Source organism: Salmo salar, chromosome 14 (assembly GCF_965601325.2).
Source record: "Salmo salar chromosome 14, fSalSal1, whole genome shotgun sequence".
NCBI classification, from domain to species: Eukaryota; Metazoa; Chordata; class Actinopteri; order Salmoniformes; family Salmonidae; genus Salmo; species Salmo salar.
In genome coordinates this window covers 73,242,539-73,262,344 of record NC_138304.1, presented here as the reverse complement: position 1 = coordinate 73,262,344, position 19,806 = coordinate 73,242,539, and the positions used below count along the sequence as shown (strand labels likewise).

The 19,806-nt window shown below is 42.6% G+C and overlaps 1 non-coding gene across 1 annotated transcript; it reads right to left on the bottom strand.

Moving 5' to 3' along the window:
* Positions 1-1,127: 1,127 nt before the first annotated feature.
* On the bottom strand, positions 1,128-19,468 carry LOC106569918 (uncharacterized). Its single transcript, XR_014380420.1, has 3 exons — positions 19,224-19,468; positions 14,568-14,726; positions 1,128-5,795 (listed from the first exon to the last, which is right to left on the bottom strand). It is a non-coding gene; the product is annotated as an uncharacterized LOC106569918 (transcript).
* Between the last annotated feature and the right edge of the window lie 338 nt (positions 19,469-19,806).

Here is a 19,806-nt window from a genome sequence, read left to right as displayed (position 1 = left end):
TCCTCTCTACATGTTACCAGGGGTAGGACCTACCTGCTTTGAACTTGCGGAGTGCCGTCCTGTGTGCAGTGTTGCCAACTCCTCAGTAAGGAAAGTAGCTATTGGCTGTCCTAAAAGTCGCTAGAAGTTGCTAAATGACGTCATCGCCTAATTTGCATAATTGGCCATGTGCATGTAATTGTGATGGACGCTGTAGGAGAGAGGAATAACATTGTGGGAGACACCCTAAAAAACACCCTATATATGTTTAGAACTACAAATGAGCAAGCTGCAGAGTGGCACACACATCGAATAAGAACCAGATATTTGAGGCCATACTCCTCCTTCAGCACTATATGGACCCCATTGTTAATCACCGTCATAACAGAGGCATTGTCAGTCCCTATCCCCAGGAGTTTCTCTTTTTAAGACAACACTTCGAGGAAAGCCACAACAGCACAGGCTATAGATATGGCATCTCCCTCCAACTCAACAAGCCCCAGAAATGTTGATACAATTGTCTGCTTTGGTATCACTAAAGTACCTTATCACAACCCCCAGGTACTTAGAAACACTTACATCCGTGGACTCATCGAGGAGGAGGCTGAAACGCTGGTCACCCACATCTGCGACCAACTTTTTCAGAAAGTATGGTGCTAGAACACCATTAATCATGTATGTGCACTTTGTCCTGTGCATTTTGAAGTGGGTAGCAGCAGTGGAGTCTGAGAAAGCAGCTCTACATGCTTCTCCAATGTGATCACATGCCAGCATGGAACAGTGTTCAGCGATAGCTAATGCCATGGTGGCCTCAGTCTTTTTTGCAGAGTCAATTGTTTTTACCATAAATGGCAGCTTGTTTTGGGTGGAACTGTTATAAGGCTTTGCCTTTTGAGTTGTCATGTGTTTTTTTACATCACCAAGTTTAGCGAAGAAATCAGCCTTACAATACAGGCAGTATGCCCGTGTATCATCTCCAATAAACGGCTTCAACCAGCCTTTGAATTCAGGGTTTGAATCCCACTCCTTTCTGTATTTTTGAGTGTACAGTTTAGACTGAGACATGATGAGCTAGCCAGCTAGATGTTTAGCTTATGTCACAGAGGCACACACACAGTGAACAAGGTGAGTAAGTGACTGAGGCTGTGTGAGTCAAAAGCAGTGATTTATTTTTGTGTGGTGATTTATTTTAGACAAAGAACATGTTACATTTACATCAGCCAGCGGCGGCTTCCCGCATGCGCGATTCATTTGCAGTCTGGACGCGAAGGGGTGAACATCTTCTGCTCTAACTGCAGCTGGGAGGGACTGCTGCGCGAGGACTTGGCCACCTGTGAGTGCTTTGGGACGGGGTGGGGCCCACGGCAGCACCTGCTGCTCGTTGAGAAGAGTAAAAAAGATAGTCAGTCTCCAATAAAACCAGAAAAAGTCGCTAGATTTGTCGCAAGTCAATTTTTTGAAAATTTGTTGCTAGAGGGGTCTGAATACTCGCTAAATATAGCGACAAATACCTGGGATAGGATATAGTAATCCTTCTAACCCCCCCCCCCCAAAAAATAGATATAGATGTACTATTGTAAAGTGGTTGTTCCACTGGATATCATAAGGTGAATGCACCAATTTGTAAGTCGCTCTGGATAAGAGCGTCTGCTAAATGACGTAAATGTAAAATGTAAATTTCTATTGATTTGCTGCAGGCTCTGCATCGGGCCATATGGATGTCCTGCGGTTCTTTAACAAGACAGTTTTTGGTGAGCCACGAGTCGAAGAATTTACATTTTCCAGGGATATAGCTGAAGGTTCACTTAACGTTAGCTTGTTTGCGCTGTTTAACCTGATTTATTCGACTTCAATCACTCTTGCACGCACGTGACCGTCGCACTCTCTCGAGGCAGGTGGCGTGTGAAACAAGGATGCAAAGACAGCAGGAGACACATGCAGACAGCGGAACGTAGCCTATTACTGACGTTAAGTTAAAAAAAATCTAAAAGAACTTCAATTTCTATTCTTGCACAAAATATATAAATTCAAGCACTTTCAACAACCCATGTCTATTTGTCTATTTCCAAAAACTTTCAAGGCCTTGATTTTTTTTCTCTCAAATTCACAAACTTTCAAGGATTTGCCCTCCATAGTCCTCAATGCAATACACTGTAATTGACTACATGGGACACATATCAACTTGTATAGAGGCCTTTTCTACCTACCTGAAATATGACTTGGTTCAACTATTCGTTGAAAACTACACATACAAATAATCTTTATTCCCCACATTTAACATGTCTTTTCAGGGGACTCATATTTTGAAGAATAAGAAATCCACGCTTGTGCTGCCATCATTATATCATGATGCAAGGAGAACAGTAATCTTGATTTCTTTGTTCATATTTCTGTTTTCTTTGTGTGGCTTTCCTTCAGACTAGATGCTTTGTTGCATATTGCTGCCTTTCAGTTTGGAAAGTGCATTGCACATTTGTAAAATATTAAATACAAGGAAAATTGTACCACCATCTAACAACCCTTAAAAAAAAATATATATATATATATACACACATACACATACACATATACACACACACACAATACCACTATCCCCAACACCCCTTCCCACTACTTTGGCCCCAACAGATCCTACACCCTTATCTCAAAACCACCTCTAGCTCTTCTGCACTAAAATCTCTGATACCCAAAAACATCTCTACTGCTGCTCCTACCAATTCAATCTTCTGGGATTTCCTTTCCATCTGTGTGGTACAATTAATGACCACAGCAATAAACACCAAGAAGCAAACCTTACTAAAGCACAAACTGTTCGGGTCACTCTGTACCAGTGATGGCTGTACCCATACCCTCCCTCCTGCACACTTCTCACACCTCAGAATCTCCCTCCTAGCATGACTTCATCAGGCAAACGTTCTGCATCAAAACTCAGAAGGACAGACAGGGTCTCCTCTGTCTCGCGATCGCCACCGGGTCTGTGTAGCACCAAACGGCGTGCATCAGACACCGGGGATTCCCAAAGGCTTACTACAAGCTTCACTCCGTTGATCTACGTGCATGCATGCGTGCGTGCATGTGGGTGGAGTGGTATTTTGGAGTAGAACCTTTTGGTAAAACAAAATAACCATTACTACACAGTAGAAAAGAGAAACTCAACAAATAATATACAAGGTTGGTTCATCGTAAAGGAAGTTTCTTCTAATAACTACTCTAGCATGAAGTACATTTAAAAAAATATATAATGACAGTAAAACAAAGCGAGAAAAGCTGGGTTATTTTGAGGTTGATTCTTTCACATCTGAAAATACATTGTTAGTCATAGTAGCCTCACCACATTATGAGCCATAGGGTTGCAATATGTTTCAAATCCACATCATTGACCAGTACAGTACATTTTAAAACACCTTCACTTGACTCAAATTGAGCTATTACATAACAGTGGAAAAAGTCAGGCCATGTAATCTGATAAAGATAATCGTGATCAAACGGAAGGCGATGGTGTGAAGTTGTGTGCACACAGTCATGCAGGATTTAATGACACACTAGAATACCAGAACACAATATTGCTGAATAAAACCAGCACAAGTTAATAACAAGTTATTTACAAATAGTACATCCCAAAAACCATATATTTAACCTTTTCCCTATTGACAAATTTATGGCCTGGTATCCATTATCTTGGAAAAACAACACAACAGTATTACTCCTATCAAAAGTCAAAGTGGTTAGAGCGTTGGACTAGTAACCGAAAGGTTGCAAGTTCAAATCCCTGAGCTGACAAGGTACAAATCTTTCGTTCTGCCCCTGAACAGGCAGTTAACCCACTGTTCCTAGGCCGTCATTGAAAATAAGAATTTGTTCATAACTGACTTGCCTAGTTAAATAAAAGGTACAAAATAATAATAATAAATAAATAAATAAAAAATTGAAAATGAGCAGCATTTTGTTGAAATACACAAAAATGTGCAATAAGGCAACAGATCCAACAGCACTCATCTGCGATGGATAGGATATAGCTGCACAAGTCTTACAGCTTTACTCAAGAGTCAGAAGACTGATACTCAACTGGGGCCATTCCCTCAAAGTTGTGCCAATCATGAAAGCAATTTCTGTCTGGAATGACACAGAGTGGTACGCCACACTCATTGCACTTCCAGGGAGTGTCTTTGGAGTGTCCCGATTTCTTGCAGAGTTCGCAGCGCTTTCGTCCTGCAGAGCTTCTCTTGCTTTTGTCTGCCACAGGCTTGATCGGGACAGGTGTATGTCCAGTGTTCGTCGGCTTGGACTGAGTCTCAATGGACACCTCGCAGAGCTGGGCCACGAGCGCTTGCGTGAATTCTTTGTGGGTCATGGGCTGCAGCTTGTTCACTTTACACAGATCCTTGTGAATGATGTAGCTGTTAGTAGTCGCTATGTCCACAAAATGGTAGAACAATGTTCGGTACCACTTCATTGTTTTGCGGTGGGCTGAGAAGTAAGTAATCAGTTGGTCAGATAAGTCAACACCTCCCATGTTTTTATTGTATTCTAGAATTGGGGTGGGTACTGGAATTGACTCATGAGACCATTTGCCATCCTTATTCTTGCGTTTCCTTTTTATCGTCTCCCCTCCATACGCTTGATGAATAGTGGTACCCATCGACACTTCCCGGGCATCCTTCCACTTCACAAAGAGCAGGGAGCCCTCCCTTATCCACCGTAAAGATCCTCTTGGGGATTTCTTGGTCAGCGCATTTTCTTCTGATCTTGGGAAGCCCAATCTGCCTTCCCTCATGGTACCACACGCTCCCATTTTCATGTCAAATAAGTCCTTGAATAATTTTGGGCTGGAGAAGTAGTTGTCAAGGTACACATGGTAACCTGAGCCAAGAACAGAGGGCCTTACGAGGGACATCACTGAATCGTGACAAATTCCAAAGCCAACAGGAAACGTGTTCTTGCCGATATACACAGCATAGTCCACTGTATAGCCGTTGCTGGAGTCAGCTAACACAAAAATCTTAAAGCCAAATTTAGTGGGCTTTGACTTGATATATTCAATCAACCCATTTCTTGCTTTTGATGCCACCATCCGTTCATCTACAGCCAGGTTTCTATGTGGGTGGAAACAGGACATGCAGGCATGACGAATGTCATTCATTAATGGTTTGAGATGAAATAGCCTATCATATTCAGGTGTGCCCTTTTTACTGTCATTGACAGCGTCCTCATCAGGATCACTCATGTGAATGTTCCATGATATGATTCTGTATCTATCCCTGTTCATCACAGTAGCTGGAAACGGAATCGAGAAGATGGAGTTTGTTATCCAGTAATCACTGATAGCTCTTGTCTTAACCAGAGCAGTAAAGAAGACCAATCCAATGAATTTGTAAAACTCCTTCACAGTTATATCTATCCACTTAAACTTTTTGCCCCTACCAATATTTCTAGCCGCTTGTCTATTTGTATTGTCGCAGAGGGTTCTGACCGTGACTTTGGTAAAAAACATTTGAAATAAGTCTAACGGTGAGTACATGGCTGAGGGATCTACTTGAGGTCCAGGAGGTCTGCATGGACAAAATCTCAAAGGTTGAGGACCCTCATCAGGGTGTTCCTCGGTTTTCCATGGCTGATCTGACTCGGTTGTTCTGTGTGGTAAGCGAGAGGTTTTTCTTGGGGTCGAGAGACGTGGTACTTTGCACTTTAATGAGGGTGAGGCCAGCACTCTTTTACGTGGAGAATAGGTCTTTGTTGACAAATTCACTGACGGGCTACGCTGTTGGTCTGGCTGCAAGGTGCTCAGCAGTGGGGCATCATCTTCGTCAGTTTTAACACTATGAAAATAAACATTAGTAATTATCAATTCAGTAAACATGTTTTGTACAACACTTCCAATTGAGCGACAGCTATGCCATCGGTATTGGACTTCAATTCACTTTAAAACTTGAAGGTTAAAAAGACAAGAACAGTGCCTATAGAAAGTCTACACCCACTAACTTTTTTCAAATTTTGTTGTGTCAGTGCCTCAGAGATGCATGCATTTAAATAGGGATTTTTTTCCCACTTATCTACTCACCATACTCCACACTTAAGGGAACTTTTTGTTTTTGCGCTTTTGGTAGCAGTTACAGCTATGAGTCTGTTGGGAAATGTCTCTACCAACTTTGCACACCTAGATTTGGCAATGTATTATTTTTTACAAAACTGTTCAAGCTCTGTCAAGTTCCTTGGGAGCGTTGATGGACAGCAAATTTTCGATATAATTTAGGTCGGGGCTCTGACTGGGACACTCAAGGACATTTACCTTTTTAGTCCTGAGCCACTCCACTGTAACTTTGGCTGTGTGCTTCGGGTCGTTGTCATGCTAAACTATAGCTTTCTTGCTGAGGGCAGCAGGACTTTTCTTGCTCCATTCATTTTCCGGGTGAGTAACAGCCCCACAACATGATGCTGCCACCACCATGCTTCACAGTAAGGCTTTGCAATCAAGACATTTTTTCCAACAATTGTTAAGACAGATTATTTCACTTATAATTCACTGCATCACAATTCCAGTGGGTCAGAAGTATACATACAAAGTTTACTGGGCCTTTAAACAACTTGGAAATTTCCAGAAAATGATGTCATGGCTTTAGAAGCTTCTGATAGGCTAATTGACATCATTTGAGTCAATTGGAGGTGTACCTGTGGATGCATTTCAAGGCCTACCTTCAAACTCTGCGTCTTTGCGTGACATCATGGGAAAATCAAAAGAAATCAGCCAAGACCTCAGAAAAAAAAAAATTGTAGACCTCCACATGTCTGGTTCATCCTTGGGAGCACGTTCCAAACACCTGAAGGTACGACGTTCATCTGTACAAACAATTGTACGCAAGTATAAACACCATGGGACCACGCAGCCATCATACAGCTCAGGAAGGAGATACGTTCTGTCTCCTAGAGATGAACGTTCTGTCTCCTAGAGATGAACGTACTTTGGTGCAAAAACTGCAAATCAATCCCAGAACAACAGCAAATGACCTTGTGAAGATGCTGGAGGAAACCGGTACAAAAGTATCTATATCCACAGTAAAACGAGTTCTATATCGACATAACCTGAAAGTCCTCTCAGCAAGGATGAAGCCACTGCTCAAACCGCCATAAGAAAGCCAGACAACAGTTTGCAACTGCACATGGGGACAAAGATCGTACTTTTTGGAGAAATGTCCTCTGGTCTGATGAAACAAAAATAGAACTGTTTGGACATAATGACCATCATTATGTTTGGAGGGAAAAGGGGGAGGCTTGCAAGCCAAAGAACACCATCCCAACCGTGAAGAACGGGGGCAGCAGCATCATATTGTGGGGGTGCTTTGCTGCAGGAGGGACTGGTACACTTCAAAAAATAGATGGCATCATGAGGCAGGCAAATTATATGAATATATTGAAGCAACATCACAAGACATCAGTCAGGAAGTTAAATCTTGGTCGCAAATGGGTCTTCCAAATGGACAATGACCCCAAGCATACTTCCAAAGTTGTGGCAAAATGGCTTAAGGACAACAAAGTCAAGGTATTGGAGTGGCCATCGCAAAGCCCTGACCTCAATCCTATAGAACATTTGTGGGCAGAACTGAAAAAGCGTGTAAGAGCAAGGAGGCCTACAAACCGGACTCAGTTACACCAGCTCTGTCAGGAGGCGTGGGCCAAAATTCACCCAACTTATTGTGGGAAGCTTGTGGAAGGCTACCCAAAATGTTTGACCCAAGTTAAACAATTTAAATGCAATGCTACCAAATACTAATTGAGTGTATGTAAACTTCTGGCCCACTGGGAATGGGATGAAAGAAATAAAAGCTGAAATAAATCATTCTCTCTACTATCATTCTGACATTTCACATTCTTAAAATAAAGTGGTGATCCTAACTGACCTAAAACAGGGAACTTTTACTAGGATTAAATGTCAGAAATTGTGAAAAACTTAGTTCAAATGTATTTGGCTAAGGTGTATGTAAACTTCTGACTTCGTGTTGTGTCGCAAATCACAGATTTTGGCCATATCGCCCAGCCCTAGCGCACACCATCCACCACTTCCGAGTATATTTCTCGCTAATGTTCAGTCTCTGGATAATAAAGTAGACGAGCTCCGGGTGAGGATCTCCTTCCAGAGAGACATCAGGGGTTGTAACATAGCCATGTTTCTGTGAAACAGAGTTTCACCGGGATATACTGTCCCCATCCATACAGCCAGCTGGGTTCTCAGTACATCGCACAGACAGGAATAAAGAACTCACTGGAAAGAAGAAAGGCAGGGTGTGTATGTTTCATGATTAACTACTCATGTTTGTGACAACATACAGTCCTTTTGTTCACCCGACCTAGAATACCTCAAATACCTCAATCAAATGCCGACCGTATTACCTTCCAAGAGAATTATCTTTGGTTATAGTCACAGCTGTATATATTCACCCTCAAGCTGATACCACGACAGCCCTCAAAGAACTCCACTGGACTTTATGCCAACTTGAAACCACATATCCTGAGGCCACATTTATTGGAGCTGGGGATTTTAACAAAGCAAATTTGAGGAAAACACTACCGAAGTTCTACCAACACATTGACTGTAGTATTCGCTCTGGAAAAACATTGCTACTCAACTTTTCGAAATGCCTAAAAGGCCCTCCCCCGCCCTCGCCCTCCTTTTGGCAAATCTGATCACGGCTCCATTTTACTCCTCCCTTCCTATAGGCAGAAACTCAAAGGAAGTACCCGTGCTAAGGTCTATTCAACGCTGGTCTGACCAATCGGAATCCATGCTTCAAGATTGTTTTGATAATGTGGACTGGGATATGTTCCGGGTAGCCTCCGAGAATGACATCGACAGATACACAGATACGGTGACTGAGTTCATTAGGAAGTGTATAGGTGATTGGGTACAATGTGACTATTAGAACATACCCAAACCAGAAACCATGGATAGATGGCAGCATTCGCGTAAAACTGAAAGCGCGAACCACCGCATTTAACCATGTCAAGGTAACTGGGAATACGGCCGAATACAAACAGTGTAGTTTTTCCCTCCGTAAGGCAATCAAACAGGCAAAACGTCAGTACAGAGACAAAGTGGAGTCGCAATTCAACGGCTCAGACACGAGACATATGTGGCAGAGTCTACAGACAATCACAGACTACAAAGGGGAAACCAGCCATGTTGCGGACACCGATGTCTTGCTTCCGGACACCGACGTCTTGCTTCAGGACAAGCTAAAAACCTTCGCCCGCTTTGAGGATAACGCCGTGAAACCGCCCGCTAACAAGGACTTTGGGCTCTCCTCGGTGGCCGACGTGAGTAAGACATTTAAGCGTATTAACCCTCGCAGGGCTGCCGGCCCAGACGGCATCCCTAGCCTCGTCTTCAGAGCATGCGCAGACCAGCTGGCTGGAGTGTTTACTAGTGATGCACGACATATCGGAATCGGGCGATATTAGCTAAAAATGCCAACATCGGTATCGGCCCGGTGTCTAGTTTAACGCTGATGTGAAAAACCGATGTCAAAGCTGACATGCATACCGATATAAACTAGGCACATGACTAATGACGCCACGTAAAATGTAGCGCTACACGTGCAACATAGCATTCCTAACCTAGCCCACAATGTCTTCTGTGTGGATCGAGCAGTCAACGAGTCGAGCAGTCATTTGAAAGAGTAAGAAAATTTCATCAAGACAACTCAAAGGCGAAATCCATTAATGTCAAGATAATGGAATTCATTGCCCTTGACTATCAACCATTCTGTCGTGGGTGATGTTGGCTTTAGCGACTGGTCGAGCACCGGTACACACTAACGTTACCAAGTGTGCTACTGTTCAGATGTTGCCCTACCGGAGTTACACAGTAATAGTGTCACTGCTATTAGCTTCACAACATACTATGGAACGCCGTTTGGATCTTTGGGTATCAAAAAAGATAACACTATTAGACACGATAAATACACTTTTAAAATTTGACAAATCTGAATTTGCACGTGCAAGCCAAACGCCACCACTAATATCAGTAGCACTGTCAAAGCTGTACAAAAAGAGTCTACAAACAAGCAAACACCGGCCATGAACTATGTGTTTACAATACCGTGTTGGTAATAAAGCATTATTTGTTCGACCGCAATTTCTGAGGTAGCTAACTAGCTTTAGCTTGGTACCTAGATAGCACCAATACAACCAGCCTGAAAACAATGACCAGTAGAAACTGCAGTCATTTTCACTATTGTTAGCAATGATTTAGGAATCCTTTTAAGTATTAGCTAGGTAGTCACTTGTTGTTCGCCTATTGAAATTGAACAGCCAGCTACTTAACCCTGTTGCCCAAAGCTAACGTTATAAGCGGCCAGCTAGCTTCATCTGGCTAGTGAGGCTCGACCTGACCGGTTATGTGTTGTGAAGCTAGCCAATAAGGATTAGGCACAATAGTGGAATTTGCAGTTTGCCTTTAAAATAAAAGTACCTATTTGAAAGTGATGCAGAAGGTTACAATTGTTGGAATCACACCATATTTAGACTAGATAATGTTAAACAGGGTTGGAATGTGACGCAATGAAATGGGGTATCAGTCTACTCGGTGACACCCACAGAACACAACTGTGAAGAGTTTGCGCAAATATTAGCGTTGTAGCTCTTATCGTGGGACTGTGACTTGTGTGAAATCACCTCCCCAGTTAGCCTATTGTGTGTATTGACATTCATATTGCACTGTACAGCTTTACCTAAGGATTGGGGATCAATGAAATGGGGTATCAGTCTACTCAATACCCAATATATTTTTTCCTCCTCAGAGTTATCAGACTCCAAAACATCCATGCAATATTGTTATTCCTCAGGAATAGTGTTCAATACACATAGGTTGACAAATGTGGCTCAATTCAGTTGTTTTATAGTCCCGCAATAACAGCTACAATGCTAATGTTCTCGGTGTCACTGACACCCCATGTCAGTGATCCACAATCCATAGGTAAGGCTGTACCGGTGAAATAAATATGCCCAAAACGCAATTCTAAAGTATAATACATCCAGTGACAGATTGTCAAATTAACAATTACTGTCTTTTGTTGATTTTATATAACATTTAATCCTTGTTTAGCATGATCTATTAAATTATGGCATGATTCTACTATTTGTATTCATTTGCATCACTGTCTATGACATACTTTTATTTTGAAGGCTAACCGCAAAGTCCACTATTGTGGATAATCCTTATTGTGGCTAGCATCACATAGATTGGTCCGACCACCATTAACCTCTCTGGGCTAGGCGGGACGAATTCGTCCCACCTACGCAACAGCCAGTGTAATCCAGTGGCGCGATTTTCAAATACCTTAAAAATCCTATTACTTCAATTTCTCAAACATATGACTATTTTACAGCTATTTAATGACAAGACTCTCGTTAATCTAACCACACTGTCCGATTTCAAAAAGGCTTTACAATGAAAGCAAAACATTAGATTATGTCAGCAGAGTACCCAGCCAGAAATAATCAGACACCCATTTTTCAAGCTAGCATATAATGTCACAAAAACCCAGAAGACAGCTAAATGCAGCACTAACCTTTGATGATCTTCATCAGATGACAACCCTAGGACATTATGTTATACAATACATGCATGTTTTGTTCAATCAAGTTCATATTTATATCAAAAAACAGCTTTTTACATTAGCATGTGACGTTCAGAACTAGCATACCCCCCGCAAACTTCCGGGCAATTTACTAACAATTTACTAAATTACTCACGATAAACGTTCACAAAAAGCATAACAATTATTTTAAGAATTATAGATACAGAACTCCTCTATGCACTCGATATGTCCGATTTTAAAATAGCTTTGCAATATTCTAAGTACATAGCCCAGCCATCACGGGCTAGCTATTTAGACACCCTGCAAGTTTAGCCTTCACCAAAATCAGATTTACTATTACAAAAGTTTGATTACCTTTTGTTGTCTTCGTCAGAATGCACTCCCAGGACTGCTACTTCAATAACAAATGTTGGTTTGGTCCAAAATAATCCATCGTTATATCCGAATAGCGGCGTTTTGTTCGTGCGTTCCAGAAACTATCCGAAATGGTAAATCAGGGTCGCGCGCATGGCGCAATTCGTGACAAAAAAAAATCGAAATATTCCATTACCGTACTTCGAAGCATGTCAACCGCTGTTTAAAATTAATTTTTATGCAATTTATCTCGTAAAAAAGCGATAATATTCTGACCGGGAATCTCCTTTTCGGTAAACAGAGGGAAAATCACAAAGACGGGGGCGGCCAGTGCACGCGCCTAAGCCCACAGTCCCTTGATCGGCCACTTGACAAAGGCGATAATGTGTTTCAGCCTGGGGCTGGAATGACGACATTCAGGTTTAAGTACACTCCAAGCTCATTATTAAGCTCCGGGCCCTGGGTCTGAACCCCACCCTGTGCAACTGGGTCCTGGACTTCCAGACGGGCCACCCCCAGGTGGTGAAGGTAGGATACAACGCCTCCACTTCGCTGATCCTCAACACAGGGGCCCCACAAGGGTGTGTGATCAGCCCCCTCCTGTACTCCCTGTTCACCCATGACTGCGTGGCCACGCACGCCTCCAACTCAATAATCAAGTTTGCAGGCGACACAAAAGTAGTAGGCCTGATTACCAACAATGACGAGACAGCCTACAGGGAGGAGGTTAGGGCCCTGGCAAAGTGGGCAAGGAAAATAACCTCTCAACGTCAACAAAACAAAGGAGCTGATTGTGGACTTCAGGAAACAGCAGAGGGAGCACGCTCCTATCCACATCGACGGGACCACTGTGGAGAAGGTGGAAAGCTTCAAGTTCCTCTGCGTACACGTCACTGACGATCTGAAATGGTCCGCCCACACAGACAGTGTGGTGAAGAAGGCGCAACAGCACCTCTACAAATCACATGGTTGAAGAAATTTGGCTATGCCCCTAAAACTTTTACAGATGCACAATTGCTAGCATCCTGTCAGGCTGAATCACCGCCTGGTACGGCAACTGCACCACCCGCAACGGATGGTGCAGTCTGCCCAACGCATCACCAGGGGCAAACTACCCGTCCTCCAGGACACCTACAGCAACAGATGTCACAGGAAGGCAAAAAAGATCATCAAGGACATCAACCACCCGAGCCAAAGCCTGTTCACCCCGCTATCATCCAGAAGGTGAGGTTAGTACAGGGGCATCAAAGCTGGGACCGAGAGACTGAAAAACAGCTTCTATCTCAAGGCCATCAGACTGTTAAACAGCCTTCACTAGCCGGCTTCCACCCAGTTATGCAACCCTGCACCTTAGAGGCTGCTGCCCTATATACATAGACTTGGAATAACTGGCCACTTTAATAATGGAACACTAGTCACTTTCATATGTTTACGTACTGCTTTACTCATATGTATATACTGTATTCTATTCTACTGTATTTTAGTCAATGCCACTGGCATTTTCTCAATATAATATTTCTATATATATTTTTTCCCATTATTTTACTTTTAGATGTGTGTGTATTGTTAGATACTACTGCACTATTGGAGATAAGAACACAAGCATTGCTACACCCGCAATAACATATGCTAAATATGTGTATGTGACCAACAAAATTTGATTTAACATGCACACTGTGACCAATCTTGGCCATAAAAGCCTGTAGCTCTTTCAAAGCTGCCGTTGGACTCTTGGTATTCTCTCTGATCAGTTTCCTACTTGCTCTGTCATCCAGTTTGGAGGCATGGTCTGATCTACACAGGGTCTGGGTGGTGCCATACACCTTCCATTTATTAATAATCGTTTTGACCGTGCTCCAAGTGATATTCAAGGAACCTGTGCCTTTCCACCACTTTGTCCTAGAGTTCTATTAAAAGCTCCTTGGTGCTCATGGTTGAGTGTTTGGTTACAATTCACTACCCAGCAGAAGGAACATACAAAAACTGCTGAAATAATGTGAATCACTACAATTTAACACAGGTGTAGGCCAATTAACTTGGTGTGTGATTTTGAAGGTGATTGGTTACGCCCAAGAAAATGTAGGATTACTATCACAACGGGGGTAGACACTTATCATACTAAGCTATTTCAGTCTTTCGTTTTTTTATAGATAAAAAAAAAAAAAATCTATCTGAATATATTTTTCACTTGGAAGTTGTGGGGTGGAATGTGTAGATCAATGGGAACACTATTTTAATGTATTTTAATTCCAGGTTATTAGGCAACAAACGGTGAAATGTTGAAAGGGGGTGTAGACTTTCTATAGGCATATTGGCTCTAAGACATCTAAGGCTGAATATGGTCTCAGATCTGTTAGGCTTCATTTACACAGGCAGGCAGGCAGGCCATCTCAGATTTTTGGTTGAAAGTGCTGAAAAAAGACATTTTACTCCTACGGGTAAAAATAAAAACTATGCATGAAGTCTCTTTAGTCATGAGAGTCACACATAGTCTACAGATACTTAGGACACCTCGTGACCTGTGCTAACAAGTTAAGAGTTACCAGCAGGTATCTTGATAATAGAAAAATGCAGCGAGTCAAATATCGATGACTGCAGCTAAATGAGCGGAAACACTGATGGATTATGAAAGTTTGTAAATACCTTGATGTCCTTGTTGACTGTGACCCTTTGCATGGTAACCATGGTTCTTCTGGAGAACCAGAACAGTTTACCTCACTCTCAGATTGGCTCTCTTTCCTTGGTGTGACTCTGGGTGGTGTGTCACCTGCTGATTCATTTGAGTCCTCTTCCCAATCAAGACTATGAAAATAAATATGAACATGTTTACAATAATGCAATTCACTAAGTCAACACTATCACTTAGGACTAGATAACAGAACACAATTAATTTACTTTCTCCTACATGGTTCCACATTCACACATCTACATTTCATGTCAATTCAATGTGGCCAACGCCCACCGTCTAAGATCAATCTGTTAGGTTTACAAACTGAGGAATATGCCTGTCAAATAGTTTCTTAAAATAAAAATCTGAGAAATGAGAATTCATTTTCAAGTATGTCATTTTGATTTCAGATCTTTTTAATGGAGTGGCTGCGGATCTGACTTTTCCGGACCTTTCCTCCCGACTGCTAAAGCTCCCGAAGCCTCTGCGCATGTGCAGGACCCTCCACTCCACTAGGCAAAATATGTGCTTTGATTGAAACTAAATACAGGTAGACTATGCTACAGTTTATTAACATCATCTGGTTGATATGCAGATGCTGCATTGATGTTTCACCAGAAAATGTAGAATAATCGTCATTCACGAATCACGATTGAATGAGAGAAATTAAAGAGATTCTCTACGAATAGCGCAGAGAATGTGCGTAAAGTAGAGAATCCTGCACATGCGCAAAAGCCCCAGCCGCCGGGAAGCGGGGTCCAGAAAAGTCAGATCCGCAGTCTGTCTTCTGCATCTCAGCGCTAGAGGCGTCACTACAGACCCTGGTTAAATTCCAGGCTGTATCACAACCGGCCGTGATTGGGAGTCCGATAGGGCGTAAAAAAATAGACTCCAGCGATGTTTTTACTTTTCCTGTTGAAAAGTTATATTCCAAGTATAAATACACTAAAATACAAACCATATATTTGAGCAAAATATACAGTACTGTTCAAAAATTTGGGGTCACTTGTTTATTAAAGAAAAGCAAAAATTTTTGTCCATTGAAATATCATCAAATTGATCAGAAATACAGTGTAGACATTGTTAAATCACTATTGTAGATGGAAACGGCTGATTTTCTATGGAATATCTACAAAGGCGTACAGAGGTCCATCATCAGCAACCATCACTCCTGTGTTCCAATGGCATCCTGGAGTCACCTCTTCATTGTTGACGTTGAGACTGGTGTTTTGCGGGTACTATTAATTACAAAATTATTATAGTACCGTGCAGTATCGAAGAGTCCTCACTGCTGCTCGTTCATCCTATTTTTCCAACTTAATTGAGGAAAATAAGAACAATCCAAAATGTATTTTTAATACTGTCGCAAAGCTAAAAAGCAGCTTTCCCCAAGAGAGGATGGCTTTCACTTCAGCAGTGATAAATTCATCAACTTCTTTGACGAAAAGATCGTGATCATTAGAAAGCAAATTACGGACTCCTCTTTAAATCTGTGTATTCCTCCAAAGCACAGTTGTCCTGAGTCTGCACAACACTGCCAGGACCTAGGATCAAGGGAGACACTCAAGTTTTTTAATACTGTATCTCTTGAAACATTGATGAAAATAATCATGGCCTCTAATCCTTCAAGCTGCATACTGGACCCTATTCCAACTAAACTACTGAAAGAGCTGCTTCCTGTGCTTGGCCCTCCTATGTTGAACATAATAAACGGCTCTCTATCCACCGGATGTGTACCAAACTCACTAAAAGTGGCAGTAATAAAGCCTCTCTTGAAAAAGCCAAACCTTGACCCAGAAAATATAAAAAACTATCAGCCTATATTGAATCTCCCATTCCTCTCAAAAAAAATTAAAAAGCTGTTGCGCAGCAACTCACTGCCTTCGTGAAGACAAACAATGTATACGAAACATTTCAGTCTGGTTTTAGACCCCATCATGGCACTGAGGCTGCACTTGTGAAGGTGGTAAATGACCTTTTAATGGCGTCAGACCTAGGCTCTGCATCTGTCCTCGTGCTCCTGCTTTTGATACCATCGATCACCACATTCTTTTGGAGAGATTGGAAACTCAAATTGGTCTACACGGACAAGTTCTGGCATGGTTCAGATCTTATCTTTCGGAAAGATATCAGTTTGTCTCTGTGGATGGTTTGTCCTCTGACAAATCAACTGTAAATTTCGGTGTTCCTCAAGGCTCTGTTTAAGGACCACTATTGTTTTCACACACACACATACATACATACATACATAAATCCTAGTGGGCAGAACATATATATATTAATCCTAGTGGGCAGAAACATAATGTTAACTTTCACTGCTATGCGGACGACACACAGCTGTACATTTCGATGAAACATGGTGAAGCCCCAAAATTGCCCTCCCTGGAAGCCTGTGTTTCAGACATAAGGAAGTAGATGGCGGCAAATGTTCTACTTTTTAACTCGGACAAAACAGAGATGCAAGTTCTAGGTCCCAAGAAACAAAGAGATCTTCTGTTGAATCTGACAATTAATCTTGATGGTTGTACAGTCGTCTCAAATAAAACTGTGAAGGACCTCGGCGTTACTCTGGATCCTGATCTCTCTTTTGACGAACATATCAAGACTGTTTCAAGGACAGCTTTTCCCCCCCCATCTACGTAACATTGCAAAAATCAGAAACTTTCTGTCCAAAATTGATGCAGAAAAATGTATCCATGCTTTTGTCACTTCTAGGTTAGACTACCGCAATGCTCTACTTTCCAGCTACCCGGATAAAGCTCTAAATAAACCAGTTAGTGCTAAACACGGCTGCTAGAATCTTGACTAGAACCAAAAAATGTGATCATATTACTGTCTCTGCCTGGCCGGTTCCCCTCTCTCCGCGGGAATTCTCTGCCTCAAACCGTATTACAGGGGCTGAGTCACTGGCTTACTAGTGCTCTTCCATGCCGTCCCTAGGAGGAGTGCGTCACTGAGTGGGTTGAGTCACTGATAAGATCTTCCTGTCCGGGTTGGCGCCCTCCTTGGGTTTGTGCCGTGGGGTAGATCTTCGTGGGCTATATTCGGCCTTGTCTCAGGATGGTAAGTTGGTGGTTGAAGATATCCCTCTAGTGGTGTGGGGGCTGTGCTTTGGCTAAGTGGGTGGGGTTGCCCATTTGGCCTTGTCCGGGGCCACAGTGTCTCCCGACCCCTCCTGCCTCAGCCTCCAGTATTTATGCTGAAATAGTTTGTGTCGGGGGGCTAGGGTCAGTCTGTTATATCTGGAGTATTTCTCCTGTCTTATCCAGTGTCCTGTGTGAATTTAAATATGCTCTCAATAATTCTCTCTCTCTCGGAGGAAGACCTGAGCCCTAGGACCATGCCTCAGGACTACCTGGCCTGATGACTCCTTGCTGTCCCCAGTCCACCTGGTCGTGCTGCTGCTCAAGTTTCAACTGTTCTGCCTGCGGCTATGGAACCCTGACCTGTTCACCGGACGTGCTACCTGTCCCAGACCTGCTGTTTTCAACTCTCTAGAGACAGCAGGAGCGGTAGAGATAATCTGAATGATCGGCTATGAAAAGCCAACTGACATTTACTCCTCCTAACAAACCTGTTGCACCCTTTACAACCACTGTGATTATTATTATTTGACCCTGCTGGTCATCTATGAATGTTTGAACATCTTGGCCATGTACTGTTATAATCTCCACCCGGCACAGCCAGAAGAGGACTGGCCACCCATCTGAGCCTGGTTCCTCTCTAGGCTTCTTCCTAGGTTCCTGCCTTTCTAGGGAGTTTTTCCTAGCCACCATGCTTCTACATCTGCATTGCTTGCTGTTTGGGGTTTTAGGCTGGGTTTCTGTACAGCACTTTAACATCAGCTGATGTAAGAAGAGCTTTATAAATACATTTGATTGATTGATTGCATGGGAAGGCGGTTGCAAAATTCCTGCATAATTGCCGACCATCCTTTATCGACTATGGGAAAAAAAACATTGCCTGACAAATTGGCTAACGTTACCAAGCTATATAGATAGTTATACACACAACAACTCAAACATAAATGGTTGACTGTCGGGAATTCTCTCTCCAGGTCTTCCAAGGGAAGCAAATCTCCCTTTGATGTACAGTACCAGTAAAGGTTTGGACACACCGACTCAAGATGGTTTGTCGTTTCCAATGTGAACAGATTAATCCTAGTGGGCAGAACAGGCAAGGAGGTGGGCAGAGTCAGGCACGAGTTAGCGAGATCTTATTGGCGCGTTCTAACAAACGTTTGCATATTTCTGTTAGGGAACGCCTACTCTGAAGTGCGCAATAACTACATTTGCGCGACTCTAAACAATGGCAAAGGGTCAAATCTACAACACTTAGTCCACACTGTTCGTAACAGATTATAGTTTTGGGAAAAGACAACTGTATTGACATCAAATGTTTAATCGATTAGAAAATGTGCAGAATGTCGGTGGCCTTATCGATCTTCCAACACTGGCTTCCAGTGGAAATGCCAAGCGGATGCTTTCACATGTATACATCGGGTAAAATCTCTCATTGTTCTTTATATCTGTGGTAAAGTGGCTCTGACGGATTCGGTGAGATTTCGCCCCCCCCCCCCGGTGTGTTGACTGGGTACAATATGCACTCTGGGAGGGATTATTCCCACTTACGCGTCCTCGTGTGCATCCACTCCCTCCTGATAGTCGAAGCTGAAGTCTTCGTCTGCAAGGTAACTATCATCAGACCAATTGCTTTCCTCCTCGCTGCTATCGAAGTCCTCCATCTCGGTGTCGCTTTCCATCGTATAATCAATCAATTTCAGTTATACTGTTGTGGCCAGAGCTACGGTCTAAAACGTAGTCACAAATTCTCTGCTACGACACTATCACGTTAACAACGTGCAACTTCTTCTTCGCGTGAGTTTTCGGCAGACGACACGGCTTCTTCTATGATAGAATGGCAGTCCGCAAACAAGGCGCATGCCGACACCTACTGTGCTGGAGTGTGTGGTCAATCACGGTTTACAACATTTCTAAATCCTACCTAACTCAGAAGTATAAAATAATAAAAGAGCCCTACTAACTTCCAATAGACCCTCCCCCAAATCCCTTCCAACCTCAATGACCCTACACTTCAATCTTTCCCTCACTTCAACACACTTACAACAATATAGCACATTCTCCACTGTTTCAATCCACCATACACTCCAGACAAAACACATTAACATGCTTGCCAACCAGATGTAATGACGAG